The sequence below is a fragment of the Myripristis murdjan genome, chromosome 16 (assembly GCF_902150065.1).
Source record: "Myripristis murdjan chromosome 16, fMyrMur1.1, whole genome shotgun sequence".
Taxonomy (NCBI): Eukaryota; Metazoa; Chordata; class Actinopteri; order Holocentriformes; family Holocentridae; genus Myripristis; species Myripristis murdjan.
In genome coordinates, this window is record NC_043995.1 from 14,663,089 (window position 1) to 14,688,264 (window position 25,176).

The 25,176-nt window shown below is 41.9% G+C and overlaps 1 protein-coding gene across 2 annotated transcripts in view; it reads right to left on the reverse strand.

The window, feature by feature from the left end:
• The window catches only part of bckdhb (branched chain keto acid dehydrogenase E1 subunit beta), a 60,707-nt gene that overhangs the window by 13,513 nt on the left and 22,018 nt on the right, over nucleotides 1-25,176 (reverse strand). The gene's annotated exons all lie outside the window — the stretch shown is intronic.

Below are 25,176 nucleotides of genomic sequence, written 5' to 3' on the forward strand. Positions count from 1 at the left end.
TGTGCACAACAGAAAATAAAATGGCCTTACGGGTCCTGCACACCATTCTGGCTATCGACAACTGCCAATAAAGGTTTGCTTGAAAGCCCTGAGTATCACTCTCAAGGCATTCTCTCCCTCTCACACCCTCTCCCCTCTCTCTCTCACTCACACTCTCTCACACACACACTGAGAGAGAAATAGGGCTGCTCCCCCAGTAGATGACTTAACAGGGAAAGGGTGTTTTTTTTTTTTGTTTTTTTTTAGTTACCAGTGACACATTTCACTCTAGGCTCCTGATGGTTTACTTGAATTACTTTGTTGCCAAGCTTCAAACTGAAAATAAGGTGAAACTGAAGACTTTCAGCTACAGGGTGCATTGAGAGAATTTTACTGGTGCTTTCAGGGGCTGTTTTTGAGGCTACGTACAGGCACAGAGAGAATCGACTTATGACTCTGCTTCATGTGTGCGAAAGCCTGAGGACAGCCGACCAAAATTTCTGCCATTTCAGAAATTTATCTGAACGCCTGAATGCCGGTTCGGAGCCGTTGATCGGTCCTCACCCTCCACCCCAGCGCTACCCAGAAATGAGGTTCAACGAAGCTGAAATTTGGCCCGACTGAGCAGCTCAAATATTTGGTCAGAAACGAACTCAAATCATACAATTTATGTCCATCTGAAGAAAATGTCCTCCTGATATTAAATAATTTTGTCTGGATTAAGGACTCTGTGATACACAATGTCTGTTGCAAGTGGCACGCAGGCTCTGCATACTCCATAGCAAAACTGTGACAAAAGTCCATTTGTAACATTTATTAAGAAATATGTTGTTTTTCCCAAATACCTTTCCACCTGTTCTCTCTCCACTTGCACATACCAGTGTCAAAGTCACATAACAGTCAAACTTTTGAAGTACCCAAACTATGAAGATTATAATTGTAAATTGTATATCTGTGCATGAATAACACACTGTATCTAGTGAATTTTAATTATTTATTTATTTTTTGCACAATATATATGGCAGAAAAAAAATGTTATTGATGTGTCAGTTTCTTCCAATATCATGCAGCCCTTGTATAAGACCATCCACTTGCCACTGATCCAGATCAAGGCTATGTCTGTTCCCTTCTTTGCAACTTCAGTAAACTTTTCTTCTCTCCATGTGTCTCTGTGTTGTTTTTTTAACCCAACAAAAATATTTTACACACCGTATCACCACCTTTGTTGGGTAACAAGAGAAGAAATAGTCAGCTGTGAAGGAATATCAATACTGATTTGCTTGTTGCTGAAATGATTTATTCTGCTGTGGCAAAGTTTCAATAGGGCTTAAAACCTAATTTGCCCACACTAAGCTGTATGAGCTGGGTGGAATCCCTGGTCTGTATTTTGGAAGGAGAGTAGAGTTTCCACTGCAATAACGAGATGCTCAAAGCACTCTCCATTTAAACTTATAGGTGAATATCACCTGCCTCCATCAGGCCTCAAAGCCACAAGCCAAACAACACATAGTCGATGCATCTAAATTACCCACTGAAAATATGCAGCACACAACCATATGGCGCAGCAAATTAGGCCTGACATTTTTACCCAAGAGTACCACATGGTATCAAACACAGAGGCATTCTGGGACGTTATGCTGATGCTAAAGAGGCAAATGTTTACATTGCTGAGGTCCCTGGTTTGGCTGTGAGGCACGAACTGACTCTGGGAGGCTGTACCACACACTAATATGGGGAGCTGACTAAAAGAATCAGCAGTGTGTGACTCTGAGACACCAATACTTGATTTGATGCCAGTGGGCCTCTTCCCAGTGGGGCACACTGGAAGGGATTGTTTTGCATGCTGAGCTATTTAGAAGATGGAATGCAACAGATTTTGAGAGTTGTGAATTTAACATTAGTGTAGCAAAACAAAAGTGAATGCTCATGTCAGCTCACTGAGCCCCAACAGCCAGAAATCATTGAACAGATGAGGTGAATGAGTTCAGTGTGTACAAATCACTGATCATATGACACCATCTCCAGGAATGTGGAAGTTTATAACAACAGAGAAAGATAACAGCACCTGGAAAGCTGCAAAGCACAGTGAAGAGGAATAAAGCGAGGCGTTGAGACTAGGGCGATGTCTTGATATGACATGTTGCTGTTAAGTTCGCCTTAGCAAGATGACTCATGCAGGTCTGATGAACAAATACTGCCCCCGCCCAGCACTGTGCCCCGCCCTGATGCTGAACCCATTCCTCATCTGAGACACAGCTCCTCCACACACACACACACACGCACACACACACACATGCGCACACACACACATGCGCGCGCACACACACACACACACACACATGCACAGAATGTGTTTACATAACTATTTGAGCTCACCCTGTGACACCACCACTGCCTCTATCTCCCTCTACAGAAACCAACCAACCAGGAGGGGAGACACATCACTATACTAGCTGCATCAGGAGCACATTCTTCAGATGCTTTTAACACAAAAGGAGCCTGCCACTGTTATTACAACATCGTGGGATAGAATTTCATACCCTAGGGGCTTGAGGGGAAACTTGCGACCCAGTTAGGAGACCCACTCCACAAGCCTGCTGCTTTAACAGTGACAGCCATTGGGAAAGCCACCACTAGCTGGCACAAGCTAGTTCAGTAGGCTATTCTGGGAGTAATGCTGCATGCCAGTGCCTAATATGACAATGTATTTGAAAAATGGCAAAATGTGGTAATGTCTGGGAAGCACACATGGGCAACGGGTACACTAGTATAGTAAGTAATGCACTTCGCATGCTGAGTTTAAGTCACTACCATTTAGCAACAGAGGACAAGGAAAAAACAAATACAAGTATATACACATTAAACTAAAACTCCATTTCCTTTTTGGAGAATTGCTTCATACATAATCACAGCCTGTTATATTTCCCTGCGAGCTAAATTATAATGTATATAACCAAAGAGGCTTGATGTAATCCTCACATATCCAACAAGAATTGCACTATAGCACCTCTTGAGCGCTATAAAGAGAGATGCCAAAAAACAGAAAGAGAAAAAAAGGCAGTTTTTTGATATTTGTCTGTGTAAAGATTTATGTCTGCTCATTTTTCTGTGTTCACTGTGCAGCATTCACCGTCCACACAAAAGGGCAAATCTGGTGGCTTCTGTTCTCAGACTGTGAACTATTCATGGCCGGCCTCAACACTAGCACTGTCTGTTTCATTCAGCTCATCTCGCTGCCTGGGGTCCGACAAAGACACACACACACACACACACACACACACATTCTCTCTCTCTCTCTCTCTCTCTCTCACACACACACACACACACACACACAGTTGCGACAGACAGACTCAAAGACACACACAGTCCTTTTCATCTCTGACAGGAGACTCTGACAGCACTGTAACTTGTACATAGTAATTGTGGTTGTAGCCTTTAACCCCATTGCTTCCGGTGCTGGATGAATTTTCAGAAGACAGAACCATCCACTCATCGTGCGGTTTGACCCTTTTCTCTGCAGTCATCCAGTCCTCTTATTTGTCCATCACAACCAGCCTTTTATGTTGGTGAACACGGGACTCAGGGCTCTGAACGGAGGCAAAGCCATTACTGTGAAGACACCGGTGAAGCCGCTGGAGAGGGTCACCATATGAAGATGATCAGTTAGACCAATCCAAGGGAGAAATTTATATGCTTTGAGTGAGGAGCGAACAAATAAACATGCTATGAATCTTTCAGTGTGACCTCAAAAAGACAAAAGGCGGCTAGCAGGGGGATCTCTTTGTGATGTTTTTACTGCTTGGACATGTGCCTGATGAGTTTATTACAGAGATGTTCTTGTTTTGCCTGTTTCCAAGAGGCTTCTGGTAAAAAGACTATCATTTTGGGAGTAACAAATTTGAAAACCCTAAATCTAATCAGCGGCACTGAATGATGAGTCAAAGAGCGCCTCTTTACCAAAATACTGTGAGAGGAGATTGCTTTGAGGAAACAGTCGGCTTATGTGCAAATGACAAAGTGTCAGTGACAATAGAGAGACTGGAATGGGTAGAGAAAGAGGAAAACGTGACACATGTAAAGAAGAGGGATATAAATCTGTGAAGGCCAGATCCAGTTGTGATGCTGAAAAAGCCCCGAATGTGCGTTAAGTCTGGTTTCCCCGCGCTATAAGACCAGACTTGCTGTTTAGGTTGAACTGAGTTTCAAACAAAGTGGCTCAACTTCAAGGGAACAATCACTCTAAAACAATGGCCACAGACTAATTAAAAATTGCAAATAGAAATGGGCTATAAAAATTGTTCAATGGACAAATGGAAGGATGAATTTGCCAGAAAGAGAGAATGAGAATGCAGTCAAGTTGCTGCATCGCTCAATTCCAGTGAACAGGAAACTGTGTGGTCTGCCGGATCATTCATCAAGTTTGACTGAATGACTTTCCTACCGCTGCATCACCTTCTAAAAATGGCAACTATGTACATTTACTATACGCATTCACATTTTCTGCCTACATGTTGTGTATGTTATCTTCATCTGTAATGTGAATAACCTGCAACATATTTTTACATGTCTGGACACATTTCGGTACGCATCTTCTCCGATCTGTACACCCATGTGATTCTCTACTGGCCCATTTCGACTGCAAGAAATTAACAAGGCGCACCACTAAAGCCATTTCCATCGGCAAAGACATGGATACAATTTTTTGGCTCACTGGCCAAGGGAACCAGTAGATGAAAAAATCTACCGGCCAAGCAATTTTTTTTAGCGGCCAAAATAACAAATTGCCTTTTGTTGTCCCATATGCATCTGTTTTAGTACTTTTAATTGAGATAACAGTATTATATTGAAATACAGGTTTAGAGAAGAGGCCAAAGTAAGATTTAAAATACATTTTAATATTTTGTTGTTGTGAACAATTATTTTTATTTACATTAACTGTAAATATTAGTAACTGTAACTGTAAATATTAATATAACAAAATAACCTTTATAAGTAAAATAAATCTTTTTTGTAAACAAAATGGCATCTGCAACCAAAAAGGCAGTCATATTTCCTCTCAGACATCCCTTAATATGCCTAGGTAACCTAAAACAGTCCTGTCGGTAGCTAATGTTAGCGCTTGACCGGTGATGTTTGTGTGTCGTACTTCAGTAGCTCCCCGTAGTCCGTCGGCTAGTGCTAGTGATCTGTTTGTTGTGTGTCACACTTAAATAGCTCCCCCGACGTCGGCAAATTTAAAGCCACCTCTTGCATAATTTATTGCATGACTTGGTGCAAATATTCACCCGCCCCGTGGCAGATAGACCTCCAAAATTAACTCGCCAAGGGAATATTTTAGGCGCATTTGGCGAGTGGCGACCGCTAGTTTACAGCACTGCACGGATACATGTTCGAGTTCCTCAAACCCGATTTTGTCCCTGTTCAGGAACTTTTAGAAGGAGCCAGCAAGGCTGCCGTCTTAATTGGTCCAAGCGGAGACTTGGTAACACTTCTTTCACTGTCAGGGGGTAGAGCACAGAGCAGCCAGCAGGGGAATAAAAAAAATCAACTGCAAAAACAAACAGCAATGCAAACTGCAAGTTGTACTAACAGGTATGAGCATCGATCAGTATTTGGGAAGAATAAGGTATCTACCCTGAGCTCCTCGTGTACACATTTTAACAAACATACCAGTTACGTCAGAGGGTACTGGTGCAGCAGCAGCCAGGAGGAGGCCACTTTTCTCCTAAAGGCAGAGCAGGGGAGAGCCGCCCACTGCTCACCGTAGAAAAAAAAATGTCAGAGACTGATATAATCTGTCAACAAGCAGGGGTTAAAATACTTAAGCTAAATAGCCTGATGCTTCACAACTGTTTTGATGTAACTGACTCAGCTTTCAATTGAGGTTTTACAGTATTCAGCGTGATGTAGACGCAGCTGTCAGAAACACTTATCTATAATGAAGAATACAGATCTGTTATAAGATATTGCAGATCAGTGGTTAACAAAAGAAAAAAAAAGCATTTAATTAAAAACAAATTCACTGCATTCTGGAGAGCAGGGTATCCGATGCACAGCCATTGGGGAAAAATACAGCAAAACTCCAAAAAGATTAAACCTGCAGCACCTCCACCCTTCACAGTTGGTTCTCCTTGCAGTGGAAAAGGAAACAAAAGGCAGCCCCTGAATCTCACAGGTTCTGGCAAGTCCCAGGTTAAGGAAAGTTCCAGGTTCACCCTTGACAATCGAAAAGGACCATATGTTCCATCACTATAGTTGTTTTTATTATCTTCAGTGCTGTGCCTTTTTGTTAGTTAAATCTTGCTCTCTGTGCAGTTGTATACAGCAAAAGATTGTGGTTTCACATGTTTTTATCTATTTGCTACACTGCACAGAAATTACACTACTACTAACCTTTCTCCAAAGCATAACATTATTTTCTGATGTTTAACTGCTCTAGGTTCTAGCCAGTCATTCAGTTCGATTTTTTCCCCTCAAAACGGCACTTGCAAACCTGAACCTTGCTTGAGAAAGATAATCCAAAGACAATCTGCCTGAGGTTACTTTTGTCAGAGTTACTTTATGATTTCATGGTTGTACAGTTTATTGCCCTCATTGATTTGAAACATCTACACATCCTCTGGAGTGTCCACATGTTGGTGGGAACCTCCGACAAGGATTTCCAAGTCAACTGCATTCACACACTATTTAGCTGGAAAATCAAACCCAGAAGAAAAACCATAAGAAGAAAAATGAGCATAATGAGAAGGATGATGTGGATTTGGCTTCTTCCTTCTTTAACAGAATCAGAATAGTTAATCTGGCCAACTTCCAAATAAGAAAATCCATTTTTATTGATCAACTGCACGTAAATGTACCATTTACTCGGTTACACTTACAACACAAGAAAATGCAAGCATCCGCAGAAAACAGTCCCCGAAGAATAAATTGTTTTTATAATTCCAAGTTCATGACTTCTGTGTCCAATCATGAATGTTAGCCACTACAGCGGGGAATATTTAGGTAGGTACAACCCTTACGTTTGAATTTCAAAAAAAAAAAAAAAAAAAAAAAAAAAAAAGCATGTATGTATATGCTTTGAGAAATGGTTATATTAATGCATGATATGTGTTCAGCATAGTAAAAGGGCTATAACATGGCGTGGTCCTAAAAAAATATTTCAGTTAATGTGTTTAATTGCTTCTGGGAGATTAAAAGTCAGTGTGAACACACACTTTGATCAGCATTCCTACATTCAGGGAGATGCTGGCTTGATAAATCCTGCCCAATGCCTCCCTGTTCTGACTCAGAGAGGAGAAGGAGGGTTCCTGGTTGGTGGTGGCTGGGTTGGGCTGGGCGACAGCACTGGTGGCTGCAGCTTTACTACTCATTGTGCTGCAGGGCTGTCATTAGACGCCAGAGTCGTTCCGCTGGCTGCAGGGGAAATGTCATGTTTACTGCCATTCCCATACACACCCAAACGTAATGAGCAGCATGGAGCTTGTCCTCCCGCCTTCGCTCCGTCCTTCCTCCTTCAAACCGTCCTTTCCTCCCTCCTATCCTCCCTGCACGTCCGAGCATCCATTCCTCTCTATCCATCTCATCCCTCTTGCCTCGTTATCCTACTCCCTCCTCTCTCACTTCATCCATCAAACCATCCATCTGTCCCACTCTCCTTTCATCAAGCCTACGCTCTCAGTTCCAGCACTTGCCATTATAGGGCCTGACCACTGAGAGACTGGCGGCCAACAGCCTGGCACAGCCTCAGAGGCTAAGGTCACGGCAGTCACTCTCCCATGGCACACACACACTCACACACAAACACACAGGAGCCCACTGAAACACGTGCACACACACATCATACACTTATATTCACTCATGCACGTGCTCATGCTGTGGCCTAACACACACCCACATACGGAGACACACAGAGCTTTTTATAAGCTGCTTTACAGAACTGATTGATTTAAGGTTTATGATAGCCATCGGGAGCTGGTCTCACAGGTAGTTACTTCCTGCTGCCGGTGCAGTCTTGATCCTTTGACATTAAAGTGTTGCCTGAGCCAGAGGGAAGCAAGACACACACACACACACACACACACAGACAGGACAGATTAAGACTGACAGATACAAACAAACGGAGCCATATTTATACAGTAGACAGTTATCACAGGGCACTAACTCATTCTAAAAGGACATTGTACAGACTATGGGGATGGAGAGTGAATAAAAACAGTTCATACTTGCAGCTAAACAAGGCTGTGGTTTGACTGCTGCAGAAACATCATGTGCTTTTGAATGACCCAAGTTTTCAAAAACATACCAGTCTTTCCAGGAGAAACTGCCAAATAGGCTAGTGTATGAACCTCCAAAAGTGCTTTAGTCTTGGAGATACCCCTACCGGAGGTAGAACAAAATACAACAATGTTTTTTAGCATCCCTACGGTCTCCCAGAAATTTAATTTTACTGCAAAACTTGGTAAATTGGTCCATATTTCCATACACCCCATTAACAAAGAGGTGAAAAACAAAGCCAATTTGCATGAGACTGCTTAATTATAAACTCATGTGGACTCATAGAAGGCCTGTGAGCTCTCAGACTTAAAATACTAGTTGTCAAGATGCATCTACATACTGAAAATAAAGTACATGTGAATAGCATAATTTATGTTAAAAATATAGACTCATAAACAAAGATTTAAAGAAAAAAATGTAGATTTCATGACAAATATACTTTTTAATATCTCCTCTGCAGTCCGAGTAGTTTCTGTTTGTAGTCAGAGTACTTTAACGGAGGAAAAACGTCTGTGTGGACTGAGGCAGAATGCAGTGGAAGAAATGTCATCTGGACCTAAAACACCTTCAAAAGATACCAATGTTTGTCTATTGGGTGGACAAATATTTGACTCATGTAATAAAAGAAATGGCAATGGTCTCTGAAAAATGGGCTGTCGCCCCCCAGAGACTAGATCAACGTCAGATGATAGCTGATGGGTTCTGAGATTTTCTGGCTTGTTGGATGTGTGTTTGAATTTGAGCACGAAGAAAGTGATTGTAAGTGTGTGCGTGCAGTTATGTGTCTATGGGTCATAGAATTTTTGCTGTCTTCTTATGAGATCATAGTGAGATCAAAGACGGTATTTGTATGATTTGACATGATCAGAGGTGGAACCTGGTCCAAAAAAACAACCACCAGCCTACAGCAAACAATAGTTTAAGTGCAGCACTTTGACACAGACCATAGCCAACTCAGAATCCTATTCTGAGTGAATCCATTTCATTTATGGGAGACATTAGGGATGCTAAAAAAAAAAAAAGAATGCATTTTATTCTATCTTCAGTAGGTGTATCTCCAAATTTTGGGGCCCTTCCACTACCCCACAAAGGCTTCATGTATTTGTCAATGCTAAATTAGTTCACCTTTCAAGAACAATGTAAAAATAGCAGCAATGACCAAAATAAAATCTGGCATGCTTGGACTGTGTATGCACACATAAATGCACGCACACGCTTTCTTGCCATAGCCGCGGGATCAAGTGGCTCCCAGCCTTCCCATACAGTACGCCTCCTCTTCCCTCAGGCCGTCCATCAAAATGAGACAGGAAGAGAAAGTTTAGTTCTGTGCCGCCAGCAAGGAGTCATACTCGCCGCCGGGCCCGCTGGCTTTGCTCCCTTCCGCCGACCCTGTAATTGTGCTGCCACCACAGGGTCCTAACTCATGCACCATCATGTGATCTCCGTGACAAATGAGAGTCGAGACACAGCTTGACTTCTTGCTTGGGCTTTTATAGTGGCGCTTTGCGATTAGTGAGAGGGGTGAGTGCACGGCGAACTGGAGGCCCCGTTAAATCACAGTGCTGAGAAAGACAGCTAGAGAGGAAGGGAGGGAGGAGGAAACATAAACACGCTCACTCTTTCAGTGCCATACAATCACTCGCTATCTCTCACGACACAGAGGGAGAGAGAAAAAGTGAGAGTGAGAAACTGAGAGAGGGCGAGAGAGCAGAGTGAGAGAAAGACTGCAAGAGCAAGAGAGAGAACAGCCTCGCCACTGAGCTAAGCCATCCTCCAGAGGAGCCAGGACGCCAGGGGAGACCTCAGACAGAAATAACTCCAAACATCCCATAAAGACCCATTAAAACTAATTCAACTCAATTACACCCTAACACAAACACACGCACACATAGACACACACACACACACAAAATATACAGACACATTACCTTTCTGCCCTACAATATACTGCACCAGTATGTGCACACACACACACACACACACACACACACAAACACACACAAAGACTGCTGCTATACACACGCCAATCTGATGACAGCTTTGTGAGAGCATCTCACATGCTGCCACATGTATGAGTACAGACAGAAAGGCAGTAAAAACAATAAACTTTTTCTTTTAAAGCCCAATAAAACAGAGAATAACATAACCAGGGGCTGGTTTCTGTGGATGTTAACATCACAGCAATGTCAGCAGGAGGGCAAAGAAGACAGGAACGGCTTAATAATTCATACAGTGTTTCAAGGAAGTGGAATCAAACATCTGACCGAGGATGCTAACCGTGTTAATAAAATCAAGTAAAATGGAATACAGTAAAATAAAATCAGAGCATCCTGGGCAGGTCTACAACTGAAGAAAACATAACTCAAACAAATGGGACAAACTCCTGAAATACGGTAGTTACCAGCTCTGCCAAGGAGGTCAAGTTCTTGCTCTTGTCTGTCAGCACAATTTTTTGAAAAAATATGAACAGATATCCATGAAATTTTGCGGCCAGACAAGTCTTGGACCACGGAGCAACTGATTAGATATTGGCAGGGATTCAGATCTGGGATTTCTGCAAAGATTGTGTTTTAGTCAGAACTATGAAACTACCAGGGATAGAAATTGATTCTAAATCCTAAAGGGCATGTTTGGAGGCTGAAGAGACCAAACTAACTGGAAACTGAAAGGAGAGAAATTGTTTCTAGCGTTGGAGAAAAAGGTTGTGCTCTCCAATTAGCTTCAAGTTGTTAAAGGACAGTTTTGCTATTTTGGAACCTAGGCCATATTTACAGCTTATCTGGCATCATCCTCAGACGTAGAGACCATCATTTCATGACAGCGGTCAATGGAGAAATCGTAAATGTCTGAAAAACTGAGATAACGTTGCTTTTTGGAAACGGGAAGCTTGGTATACACTCTCAAAATGTTCTCCTGAAAAATGGTTTGCAAACTGATTAAATCAACAGAAGTGCTCCATTTGGAATAGAACTACTTTATTTCTCAAACCAAATACTGCCTTTCAAACTGTAAACTTCTGCGCTGTAGCTAGACTAGTCCTGATGGGAAGCAGCTAAAACATGTCTTAAAAAAATACCAGTTTCTAAGCCCATACCTACTGACAAAATGCTCGGTTTATGATACCTTTTTCAGGAGAACGTTCTGAGTACACACCGATTTTCCCAATTTGAAAAAGCAGCACCTTTGTTTTTCAAACCCATTTACGATTGCCCCGCTGTTTCAGCCATGTCGGAGCCAGCAGCACATCGATATCAGGCTTAGTGCTGAAGCGACCAGTGAAATGATGGTCTCTACGTCTGAAGTGGATGCCAGATAATCTAATGAACATGGCCTTTGTTCCTTCAAAAATGTTAAGTTCTCTCTCCTTTTGTCATGTCAGTCATGGGGCGTACATTCTTGCACTCTAAATGTTTGTTACAGCCTTATCCAGGGCCCATGATTCAATCTACTGTGACCTTGCTATGGCTGCAATTCTTTGACCATTTTTGTCATCTGTTTATTGCTTTGTTCTAGTTATTTGGCTGCCACATATGGAAACACACACATGCAAACACACATCCCCAACAGTATTTCTGGCTTCAACTCTGTCAGAAGTCAGACCAAGAATGTCAAAGCTATCTAAACAACACAGTATCCTATCACATAGTTTAAAAACAGATTGAACGGGAGCTCCATCAAATGTTACAGGCCAGATTTCCGGTGGACGATATCCCATGCAATGTTTGGGAAGAACACCACTCTAGTAGGCCTGGGTATTGCCACTGATTTCCCCAATGACAAATTTGTTTCAACTGATTCCGTTAGGGATATTTCAGTTACAATAACAATTTTATTACAAATTAAGCGTTGGGCTTAAGCAATAAGCTCTGGGACATTTACCCCCAATAACCTGGACTGAAGGCTTGCCTATGATGGCTTCAGTGGACGAGTGTTGTTCCTACTGAGATTTAGTCTTGCGTGACCAGCTCTGCTCACATGTAGATACACGGGCTAACAGGGTTTCCAATAACACACACACTTACTCACTGTCTGTGCCTCTCTCTCTCACACACACACACCATCCTCTCACCAAACATCTCATCTGTACTTTGTCTGTTCACCAAACGCCCCACCCCACCCCACTGTCTCCGTTTATTACCAACTGCCTAAACCAGACCATTGCTTATTGACTGTACGTCGTCATCAGGGTCATCATCAGACCCTGATGACAACTTAGAGTCGATGAAGATCAATTCAAAACGGAAAATCAATTAATTGAACGCAGGCTTACATCCTAGTCTGAACAGTTTGCTTGCTTCTGTCCCTGCAGAGGCCAGGCAACCTGTCTCTAATTACCATTGCCAAGGGCATTATATTTCCTGGGAGGGACCTTGTAAGGCCGTACAACATTCACAGTGTAGATAGAACACACAGTTCATTTCACCTGGCAAAGGATAATTTCTGGCCAAAATCATCAGTTTCCTGAGGAGGCTTCTGGGCACAAGGTCCCTCTGCACACCTGTCATTTTGTAGTAATAACCTACAAAAAGTTTATATAAATAAATGTTTTGAAACTCTCTATCACAGACTGATTTGACACAATTGTAGAAGGATTCACTAAGATCTGATCGGATCTGACGTTCAGCTGCCAGAAAAGCCCAGTAGCTTAGGGTGCGGAGACAAAAGGCTTATCCCGAGCTCACCTGCCTGCCACATCCCTCCTATGTTGCTTTGTCCTTGAGTGCATCTTTCATTGAACGTGAATAATCATCATTCCAAGCTAAGTTGATTAAATGGTTTTGATGATGCCATCATGACCTTTAGAGTTTTGGATCATGAATAATTTTATTCATTGTTTGATAAATGTTCATCTCATTAAATATATATATATTAATTATGTATAAACCCAAAGCCACCATACAGATTCCTTCAACAATAATGATTCAACCTTTGCCCAGTTCATGAAATTTGTTGGTCTAAACACCCAGTGTCCAGTAGCTCTTTCATCGTCAAAACTCTGGTGCACAGGAAGTGATACGGATTAGGTTTGTGGTTTGTTTGCAATCAGTAGAAGAAGAATTGGGTATTGGTATTGGTATTGGCTATTCAACATAAGCAGCAGTAGCCACAATGGTTGAAGAAACAAAAACTAGAGCACCACCTACAGAAACTCAAGATTCAATCAAGTAAAAAAAAACGACACTACTGAATACACTGTTTTACTGACAAGGGATATCAGATGTGCCGTGCAGAAACACCTCAGCAATGAGCAGTTAGTACTACAAATGTTGCCTAAATAAGAGACAAAACAGGGACCTTGTACATTACAGTTCCACACTATGTGTATTTAATAACATCTGAAAAACCAAATGAAAGAAACAACCCTAATAAAACATGCCTATGTCCTACTGAACATAGCCACTGAATGCTAAGAAACTACAAAAGGTAAGTCTAACTTAGTTAAGTCATGAAAGTCATAATTGTGTTTCATAAAGCAGACACAATGAAAAATATCGCAGTGTTAATTAAAGTGTGAGCATGCAAAGAAAAAACAGACCTCTAAAGGCTGAATTTAAAACATTTCATTCATTTACTTTTGAGGCCTTAAATCCTGATAATTTACTTTACAAGTTTTCAGACTTTTTAAAGACCTGTAGTTTTCCCTGGGCAACAGAAAATCTCTCCGTTAGTGTCTGTGGACCTCTTGAATGTCTGTACCATCCTCGTGACTTTTCAGACGTGCTCCCTTTTCCACTCAGGCCCGCTATCGGCCTCCAGGCTGACCTCGATGATCTCAATCTGCCCAGACCTGTGGCCAAGGCTCCTTAACTAAACCCTCCTTCTCCTCTGTGGAAAACTGATGGCCCAGCAAAGCAGCAACCCATCAAATCTTAAAGTGCTTTTTTTTTTTTTTTTTTTTTTTTTTTGCTTGAGAGGGTTCATTTTCATAACAACATCGTCATCCTCATTCCCTGCTGCGGATATAGAGTTTAGCCAACAAACACCATATGAAAAAAATAAAAAAACAAACAAGCAGAAGTGGGGCTTCCTTGCATCATTTAGTTTATGATCCATTATTCTCAGGACGCAGTGGTAATCCATTCATCACATCTGTTTAATATCCATGAGGGACAGGCTGGGGTGAGAGACACAGTATGCTGATCTATGGGAATAACTGTAGTGATGTTATGAAGTGTGCAACAGTTTAGCGTCCGTGCATGGTTTATATGGATTCTTGCAAGGCTGCGCGGTTTTTGTAGTGTGTTCAGATATATTTACAAGTATGTCACTGATAGAAAGAATGCATCTTTTTTGTAGAAATGCAAACATTCTCTGGGGAAAACACTGGTAAAGAGCCTTTTGTTTTCAGTCTCTCATGGATCTAGCAAACCCACACCTAATCTAACTTTCAGCAATAAAACCATATTTGCTGCTCAGTGCGTGTCTGTCTCTTCTCTTAATCTCTACAGAGCATCAATCAGAGGTAGCAAAAGCCATTATGCTTTTCCACCTTGTCTCTCTGCATGGATCTGGCAAATTCATGGTGATACTTCTCCAGCAAGTGACACAGAGAGGAATTTGAGAAATCTCCAGTGCCTAACTGAGGAATGTGAGCACTAGCTGCTGCCTGGAGGATGAATGGAAAAGAAGTCAGGGAGAGGCAGAGACAAAGTGGTGGTGGTGGTGGGGGGAGGCTGCAAGTCAGAGCCAGAGGTAGATGATGATATACACTGAAGTATTTAGGAAACAAACAAATGCTTGATCAGCTTCAAAATTTCTGATGTGACTCTCCTAACCCAAATAAAGCACCTAAATGTCACGGAGTTGAGAAGCTAGCATGGGGCACATTCTGTTTTTGCAGTGTCACATTACACAATACTTTTCAACACCAGAAGAGAAAGCGACAGAGAGTGAGAGTGGGGCAGAGAGAGAGGGAGAGAGAACGAGAAAGAGAGGCACAGAGAGGGACAGAGAGGGGGGGACGACAGAGAGAGGAGCTGGATCCACCACCAAAAAACAACCATGAGTAATTTTCCACTGATATAACCACCGAAACACTGCCACAGTACGACACATGACAGAGCTATGACACACACACATCGGCCAGAAGGCATGCATGCATGACCCCCCCCCCCCCACCCCGCAACCCCCCTCCCCTGCTACCCTCTATCCGACTCAGTCTCTCTCTCTCTCTCTCTCCTTTCTCACTCCACAAAGTCCTGCTGGTTCAGTCCACAGCGCCCAGTGTTAACACTGTAATTACAGACGTGGGCTACAATAATAAGAATGCAGGGAGTGGAGCCCAAACCTCTGGCCACTTTCTTCCTGTGCCATTTTCTTCTACTTTGATTGTTTCCAGTGCCTGGTGACAGTGGGCCAAAGATATTAGGAGTGTTGTGGTGGGCCAGTAAGCAGATACAGGCTGAGACCTCTGGACTGCAAGGAAAACACAGGCACAAGCCCAGTCTCTCTGTGTGCTAATCACTAGCAGGCTGCCTGCCCCATCCCTGGCCCAGCTCCAGGCCACAGATACAGATAAAGGCAGAGTCAGCTCGCCACTGTGCTGGGTGTAAAAGTTGGCCAGGTATCAGCAAGGCAAGGACACTGCACTGTAATGACCCCAGAAATCAATCCTAATAATACCTGGGTTTTTAGTAATCATTTGTATCGATTCCATATAAATAAATGACCAAACTGTCACCAAAAAATCTATCACAGCAGCGATTGAACTTACTGTATATCCAGGTCATGGACGCTTATACAATCGCTGGGGTAAGTGTCTGGTAGGTCTTTCATGGGAAAAATTCTCTTGCACACATGAAGTGATATGTTTTAAATTTCCAGATGATATGCAATAAACAGAAACAGAAGAAAAACTGAGCAATTAACATGAGCAGCAATAGCGGCCGTGACTGAACAGACAAAGAAATACAGAAATTCTCTGTCAACAGAAAATTAAAAGGAAAAAGATGTCAAAGTACCGGGCACATTGCTTGACAAGACATTTTGTTCCTCGGAAGAACTGTGCAAATACAGTGCAGTGCAAAAAAAACAAAAAACAAACCAAAAAAATGGTTAACAGAATAGATGTGTTCACAAAACAGGGCTTGACAGGCAGGGCCTTTTGTCATCAAGGTCCCTGGGACAACCATTCCTTCAAATTATTTGTTGTTTAAACGATAAAAACGAAATTGTTATTGCTGTTAATTGTTTATGAATTTGATTTATGATTGTTAGCAACTTTTAAAAAATGCTAAAACAAACAAACAAGCAAACAAACAAACAAACAAAACAATAAGTCTAAAGAATGGTACGGTTCATTATATGATTATTATTGTCATCCTCCAAGTTAGGCTAAGCACCAGTAGCTGAAGGTGAAATTTTGTGGATGGAGTCGAGAAATCTAGACGGTAACATTGCCCCTTCAGCTGGTTTCGCTTATTTATGTGCTATGACAGCACAGTTGCCCCGTTGCCTTGATGCTCATTTTAACGAGAGCCTTTCTTTTAATGTGTACCTCATTTGAACTTGAACAGTTCCTCATTTGACCCATGCTTATGTAAAATATACTGTAGGGTAAACAAGCAGTTCCGGGGCCATCTGGAGGCCACCTGGTGGTAGATGCAATTCTCTGTTCCACACTAATATCATGATGACAACCTCAAGGCTCGTCTTTCAAAGTGTAGAATGGGAGCAAGAGGGCTGGGCCAGAATTTCTATATTCTGCAGCTGACATTTATGCAAGTGTATAGCAGACTTGAAGTCACAAGGTTCTGCTGGCACGAGCCTGAAACAGCTTAACTGAAAAGTGATGCTGCTGACACAATGCAGGGTCGAGCTTACGTGTTTGTTTGCCTTTGTTTTAAATGATGTGAGCCGTTTCCATATCTTGACTGAGGAGAGATGGGTCTCTGTGAGTGGAACAGTCAGCGAACATGTTTCAAGGTTGGATTTCAGCATCCTCGGTACTGCAGCAACTTAACTAAAACCTGCTGTGCCACGCTGCGCCTCAAGTTCCCTGCAAGCATGTTCACATGTAACAGGCAATCAGCATCAAGCAAGCATGCTCTGTGACAGTGTTCGCCAGCAGACTTGCTTCGACACATTTCCATGTGGCCGCTCAGAGACCTGGCTCGGTTGGATGGGCTCCACACATTTTCATAATTCAACATGACCAAAGCTGAAACACTGGCCTGCTCCTTCTGGCCCCTCTGGGAGGCTGAGGCTAATATGAGTGAGTGGTGCACATTAAACTAGCCTGCTTAAGTGGTGGGACCCTATCCAGCCCTTGTAAAAATATAAATTTGTCATTTTTCTCAGCTTCTAAAAAAACAAAATTGAATCGGTTTATTTTTTCCAGTGACCAACTCGTACGGTGCTCAACATGTCTTAAGTTGTGGGATGGTTAATAAGCTGACATCATCACCATTTTTCTGCAAGTTAGCTTAAGGGCTCTTGTGAACTCTGTTATTATAGAGTTTCATTATCAAAAATGCCCCTGCCAGATGTTGCAAAAAAAGTCCTATGTCAAACCTAGGGAATTCAGGATTTGTGTCTAAAAGCCCCTGGTAGATTTGAGCCCTAAAGCAAGCTGATCACAAGTTTGAGAGCCGAGAAAACCACATCACACTAACAGAAAGAGAACATTTTGATATAATATTTTTCCAAAACGATAACAAAACCTAAAGGGAGGTTGGAGCGGGGCTAAAATCAGAGCCTAGATGTTCCATTTGTTTAGTTTCACTGTCCATCTTCCTGAGAGCGACAGCCAGACTCATTTATTAATCTTGAGCATTGAGGTTATAATTTAAATGTTTGAAGTGAAGCAAAACAACTGTTGCGGCTTATTTTTTGCATTCACTATCAAAAGATGGTTTCCATTTGGGGTGCCAGGATTACTATTGCATAACATTAAAAATTAAATATTAAAAAAAAAAAAAAAAAAAATCATCTTCTTAATGACATGTTCCATATTAGATTGTGGCAGTGATTCTGGGATATTTTCCATCCATCTATCCATCCTGCACAGCTCTTATAAAGTCTTTTCTTCACTGTAGTTTCTCTTTATAGGCTACTTCAAAACAACTGCAACTTATTCATCGCTCCCAAATGACATATTATTCACTCCATATAATTATGGTAGGTAGTATTGAAAACAATAGCAACCACAGCTGTTGAAACGAGAACAGTATGTTAAACTTCACATTGAGCAGAAAAACACTGCTGCTCCCAGAGCCCATTTGCCTTTCATGTCTTTTTCCACCTCAGCGCATGACAAACAAACATGTCTGAGCATACAGTGCCCTGCCTGACTCCTGGCTGCTTCCATATACTGTATTTACCTGCTGTCTTTGACTAGGACAAACATTATGGCTGGGGGCCACTTAGTGAGACTGAGAGGTAAGCAGAGCATTGATAAGAAGGTCTTATCTGTGCAGCAAGTCAACAGACCCCAGAGCTCTCAGTACACTCAGAAATTGCAACCTGCATCAATTCCAAGAATCACAGTGCCGCAGAACAGACGCTATTTCACCTGTTCCTCCTTAACCCTCCCTCTTGTCCCATCACACTTCCATCCCTCTCTTCCTTTGTTCATGGCTGTGACAGAACTGAATTCATATGCAAATGCATCACTAAGACTTAAGATACTGGTGCATGACAAGTCCTTAGATGACTGTTCCTGCGTGTGCTGTGGGGTTGAGCAGGTTCAGCCAAACTGGTTGCATCACCAGGAGGGCTGAGGACCTGGCAGCGCTCCCTCTGGAGTCACTAAGACTGCAGAGGTAGCACAGGCCAAGAGACACATCTAGTAGAGAGAGACAGATAGTTTACACACATTTGAAACACAATGAGTTTGTAGAGAATAGAGAGCTACCAGCCAGACCAGACCTACTGGTTATTTCAAGTATTGGGGTCAGCACCAATTCAGCACCCAAGTATTTGTACTTGAATCGGCAAATGAAGAAGTACTGATATCAGTACTTGAATGACAAGCATTTTGGCACAATATAAAACTTTGCTGATGCTATTGAACAAAATAGACAGTAGGAAAACTGTCTGTTCGTATCAAAAACCGGAAATGTTTATGTGCACAGGCATAGCAGCAGCTTGTAAGTTAAATGTTGTTTGACTTTTATTGAGACTGGTGCTCCCAGAGCCCATTAGCCTTTAATTAGTTACTTAATTAGTTAATTAACTAATTAACTAATTGATTAATGTGATTTTTGCTAAGGATTGTTATACAATGGTTTGTGTATAATTTTAGCTATTGAATAGACACTAATGCACTTGTTACTAAAAATCTAAAGATATTCCTTTCTGCCAGTGAACAACTTAAACAAAGTTACCAAAAGCACCACAGACACACAGCAGCACATCCCTGCGACCAAAGTGCCTGACAGCATCGACATTTAGCATTACCAGCAGCCTCAGGTAGTTAAGCAGAGCTAGAGCTGACACTTTAACAAGGAGGACAGGGCAGTAGTGGGGGGTTGTTCACGACATACTACGACATACTTCAGTTTGTCCACTAATACGGTAGGGTTCCACTAATATGGGTTTTTGAGGGCTGCTACTGTTAGCAGTATTTTTGGACTGAAGCTGCTTGATAGCTGATATAATGTGTGCATATTCACTGTCTTTACATTTGACAACTTTGACGCAATAAGCATTTCCCCCAGAACTTTACACATTGAAGGGTGGAAAAGCCTGTATCTGAGCCATACGACAGTACGCGTACATGTATCTATGTCCGCGTGGTTCCTTATGTGGACGTCCATGCGCAGCCCAAAATTTGTGACCATGCAGACTGTCCACATGGCAAGCACACTGACTGCACATGCTCCGGATGAATCACTCCTTGTTCCTGACAGAACACACACACACACACACACACACACACACATGCAGGGGCGAGAGGATAAGGAGGCTATCTCTACCAACTGGCTGATGTTCATATGTTAATGGCACACATATATACTGTCTCTCTCTCTCTCTCTCTCTCACACACACACACACACACACACACACACACACACACACACGAATGAGAAATGTGGGACCCTCAATTGTAGCATGAATAAAACCGCGTGTGCGTCTGCCCAAATAGTACAAGTGCACAGCTGTTGGCGGACTCGATGCACAGAAAATATGCTTAAAGCATGCTTTACATATGTGCTAAAGTCTGATGAAAAAACTTCATTAGAATGAAAGAAATTTAAGGGTTTCCACATATACAAACAACATAATACTGACACGCTGTACCATGTAATCAAATGACAGTTTTTTTTTCAAATTACATTAATCTCAAGGTAACCATAGATCAATTATAGTTAATCATTTATTTAAAATATATAAAATTACTTTCTTTCTAATCCTTTCAGTGTTGTATAGCGTATTTTGAAAACAACTGCTGCTCTTCAAAGCGGTTTTTATGATGCAGTCTGGTTTATATGATGTTTATCAGAGACTTCACTTAGCAACCACATGGGTCAAATTTGTTGTGTTGACAGATGTGTGCCCCTTACTAACTCCACAAGTGTGGTGTAACATGCAGGCGTGCAGATATTTTAAACTTGTCACGTTCCAACAGAACAACATTTCACTGGTGTAGTGTGACTTTATTTCTATCCAGAGATCCACAGAGAATCTTCTTGAAAGAAAATTTGCCATTCAGTGGGCCACAGGTTGCCTTGATGTTAAAGTTCAAAAGTGGTTCAAAGTTCAACTCTGCATTAATTTGCATTAATTTTTTAAAAAACACGTTAAGGTCTCCAAATTAATCACACGCAGTAGCACATTAACTTTGACAGCCCTAAATCAAATAAACTGCCTCATATCATAGGTGGATGACACCGATTGACCGATATCTGAATTGACTACTACACAAATATTTGTTTGACTGATCCCTTAAAAAGATATATCAGATATATCAGTCTATATCAGACTTTGTTTAGATTCTATATATTTACGGATAAAACATAATCAGAAAAATCACACAAATACAAATACACATACATGAGCTAGCACCATCACTCTTACATATGCAGGCGCTCTGGGGTTCATTCAAGGACTGGGACTGTACACAATGTGTCTTTTCTAAGAGCTGATTGGACAGACAAACCAATGGATCAGCACAGACTTGCTAAGAGGACAAACCCACAATCTTTCACTCTTTTTGGATAAAAAAAAGAAAACTGTGCAGAATGACTGCAATAATACTGAGACAGTGTGAGAAAGGCAAGAAAGAAAAAGGAAGTCAGGCAAAAATATCACAGACCAAGCTCCGTGCTTGGCAAAAAACTAAGATATAGTAACTTATCTTCAAAAATAGCCTTCTCTGACAGATATTACCACTTTTCATAGTGACAGCTTCTTGGCCCCCCTGCATCTGGCACATATAGCCTGTACTACAAGCAAGTTTTAGTGATGGAAAATCGATCATCCATCAAGACAGGGAGGTTAAAAAAAAAAAAAAAAAAGTATACATGAACTCTACTATAAGGTTACTGGAGAACAATGCACAAATGCTAGACTTACAGCTTGCTTCCAGTGCTCTAACACATTTATTATATGGAGTGCAGGAGCAAGGCCATCTAATCTATCCACAAGCCTCCTCTAAAATACAATAAAGCATAATTTGACATGAATTTTTCTAGAGCATTTTATTAGTGACATGCGCTCAAAGAGCTTGAAGGCTGCCTGTAGGGCTTCCCTGAGTCTGCTAGCCACATCTTGCTCACATCAGCCAGTTGGGGCCAGCAGGTTTGTTTTGGACAAGCCTGTCTGGAAGGGCACTTGTGCCTCATGGCGGATAGAGCAGTCAAATAGCTGGGGAGCTGAGCTGTGGGGGCAAATAAGAGGCCCATTGTGGAGGGCCATGAGGCACTCCAGGTCCCAGAGCTGCTGCCCGACAGGCCCTATGTGAGGCATTATGGGAAGTGCCATCTCCAATCATGGCTTAAGAGCCAACAACTCTATTATGAACCAGGCTGGCGGCCCACTCTCCCTGATTCTGCACTGGCCGGATCTGGAGTCTGGAAAACCTGAGAATGAGGCTGAATCACTAACGATGCACTAATACAATAACGGGAGCAGAGATGTTTTATACTGCTGACTGGCCCAGTCAGAGCCAAGTCATACAACTGTGGAGTCATGCAAGGATGGGTGGAAATGTTGGCTGGAGGGCCACATGAAAAACATTAAAATGAATTAAAACAACAGGAAACGACACAGCCCACTCAGAGGAGAATCAAAGCGCACTCCTGCAGTGCATGCTCCTGATAACACGGGCATCTCTACAGGACTAACTCTCCACAAATACTTTGACCAAACGAGACAGGGAAACTTTCCGCAGTATATCATCTGAGCCGTGGGTCTGGCAGGGGTAAACCAGCCATTTTGTTTATCCCTTAAATGAACGACTATTACATTTACTGGGCTGCTCCAGACAGTGGGACAAAATAAAATACATTCACTTTTTCTCTACTTTTACAGCAATTTCTGCCATGATTCCCTTTGTCAACAAGAGGCAGGGATATATTTAGATCCAAGTATAGCTAGTTGCTGCCAGAATGATCCCTCAGGAAACGGAAAGATGGCATGTTCCTCCAAAGCATTGCCTTAATGATCTCTCATGCTGAAAGACACATCATTCTTCATTTATTTTACCCACATGATCAAAAAACAGCAAGCAGGCTACATATAAATCAACTGCACAACTCACACATACAAACATACACACACACACACACACACACACACACACACACACACACACACACACACATTTTGAACAATGCTAAAGGTAAATGTGAGTCACAACACATGAAAGATTTTAATTGGCTGCCGGCAGCCGGATGTGCGTCTGCGGCCTATCTCGCTGTCTGCACACTGACTGCATCAGCCCAGGAGTTAATCAGTGGCTCAAAAGGCCAGTGTTGGCAAAATGTAGGCATGGCAGCAAAGCTGGTCACCAGGTGTACACTCTTTTGAATTAAGAAGCTGATAGAAGAAGTAGCTGATACCAAGAATGGCTTTTACAGCCTTTGAAAAAAGCTCCTCAAACTCTTAACTATGAATCTGCTCCGCCAAAATAAAAACTGAACTTCACCGAGTGGTCATTTTTTTAAACTGCGCACTATGCCACAGCGTTAAGGCACACCATGCAATAATATAATTTGCAGTGATAAAAATAGAGCCTGTTACTGATCATAGCCTGCTTACTTCCTTGCTTATCTATTTTGAAGAAAGATCAAGGCCATGCCGAAGGTCTGTAGAGCCTAGGTAAAGTCGCAATAAAATCCATACACTCTGACCCTAAAATCAGCCCACAGGAACAATGGACGGCTTTCCATAAAATGTAAATAGCACTGTATGACATTCCAGTCATAGCTGTTCTGCATGGATGGTTGCTTGTGTGAAGAAATAGGCCTGAACTCTCAGGATCAGCAGAGCTGCACCCACAGAGTCACCCAAATGCCAGACCTGTCCAGAGCGGGCATGCAGACAATTTTTAATGTTTTTACGCATTTGACTACATTTCCTTGCTGCACTATGGTGACAGCATATGATTTCTAAGTTAAGTTTGTGAAGACATTTTATTTTTTGGGAGCTAAAAACAAAGTTTTGTGCAGTAAATGTGTACAATATTCTTCATTTGGATATGAGGGCGTTTAAGATTAAAAGGCTTCAAGGCACAAATGAAAAGTAACTCACCAGAGGACCTCCACTGGTGAAAATGTTAAGTCAGGTATTCACATCAGCCAGTAATGAGCTCACTGAGAGAATACTTCTCCATCTGAGGATCCCACTGACTAATAAATAATAGAAAGCAGTCTGTGTGTCTATGGTGGCTATAAACATTAAACAGTTTGAATGTTTAACTTTTATATTTCACAAAGAAGTCTTCACCAGTTATGTGGTGAGAGGTTTATTCAAATAGCGTCATCACCATTGCATCAGTGGTCTATGTGATAACTTTCTGAAATGCGGGCACATGATTAAAGGCAAAGCATATCTACAAATGTAAGAACACAATAGTGTTTTTTTATGTTTGGCCAACTACAACTCTAATCATAATGTCTATAGCACTGTTGAAGTATGAAAGAAACAGGCCAAGATATTTGATCCTGCCGTCTTTTGTTCACCCTCTCAGTGCTGATTCTGTTTCCGTGTTTTCACCATTTCAAAACACAAAAAACAGAGCCACTCTGCTTTTTCTTTGAGAAGTTACTGGAAGCCTTATATAAGCTTGATGGAACAGAGACTCCCTCACACTACTTTCATTCTGAGTAATGCACATCTGAACAAAATCTGTCTGTGCACTTTAGAATGATTGGACAATAAAATAAAAGCCCTTAATGAGCATTCACACACATTAGCCCTGGTGATAATAATCATGATTTAGCCTGAAATCAATGCAATCTTTTCTTTGCTGTTTGCTAACATCTTGATTAAAGGCTTGTTCTACACTGAGCCAGCAGAACACACTACAGGAAATGGTCTCAAAAGGCCAAGCACAGCATGTCTAGGGATACCAGTGCAACAATACAACATGACAGTAACTAAATTGCAAGATATACGTAAGAGGGAATAGGATGTGGCACTACTGGGGGTGGGAGTCGGGGTGCTGAAACAATGGTGAGGCAGGAGTCAGGTTATGAGCGTGAAGATGACAGGCATCCAAGGAGGCTCTTGCATGGAGGAACGACAAGGAGAGATGTTGTTGACAAGCCTGAGATGGCAGGCCTGCCGGTGGGCCCGCTGAGCAGCGCATAAACACACTATTCAATTTTATGGCACTTGTTTTAATGGGGTAGCATTTTCAAAAAAAAAAATGAAAAAAAAAATGAAAAAACAAGAAGTCGCCTATTGGAACAAACAATGCGTAACAGACTATTGCTCACTTCAAGCAGCAAATCCCTCAGAGCAAGCAGAATAGTA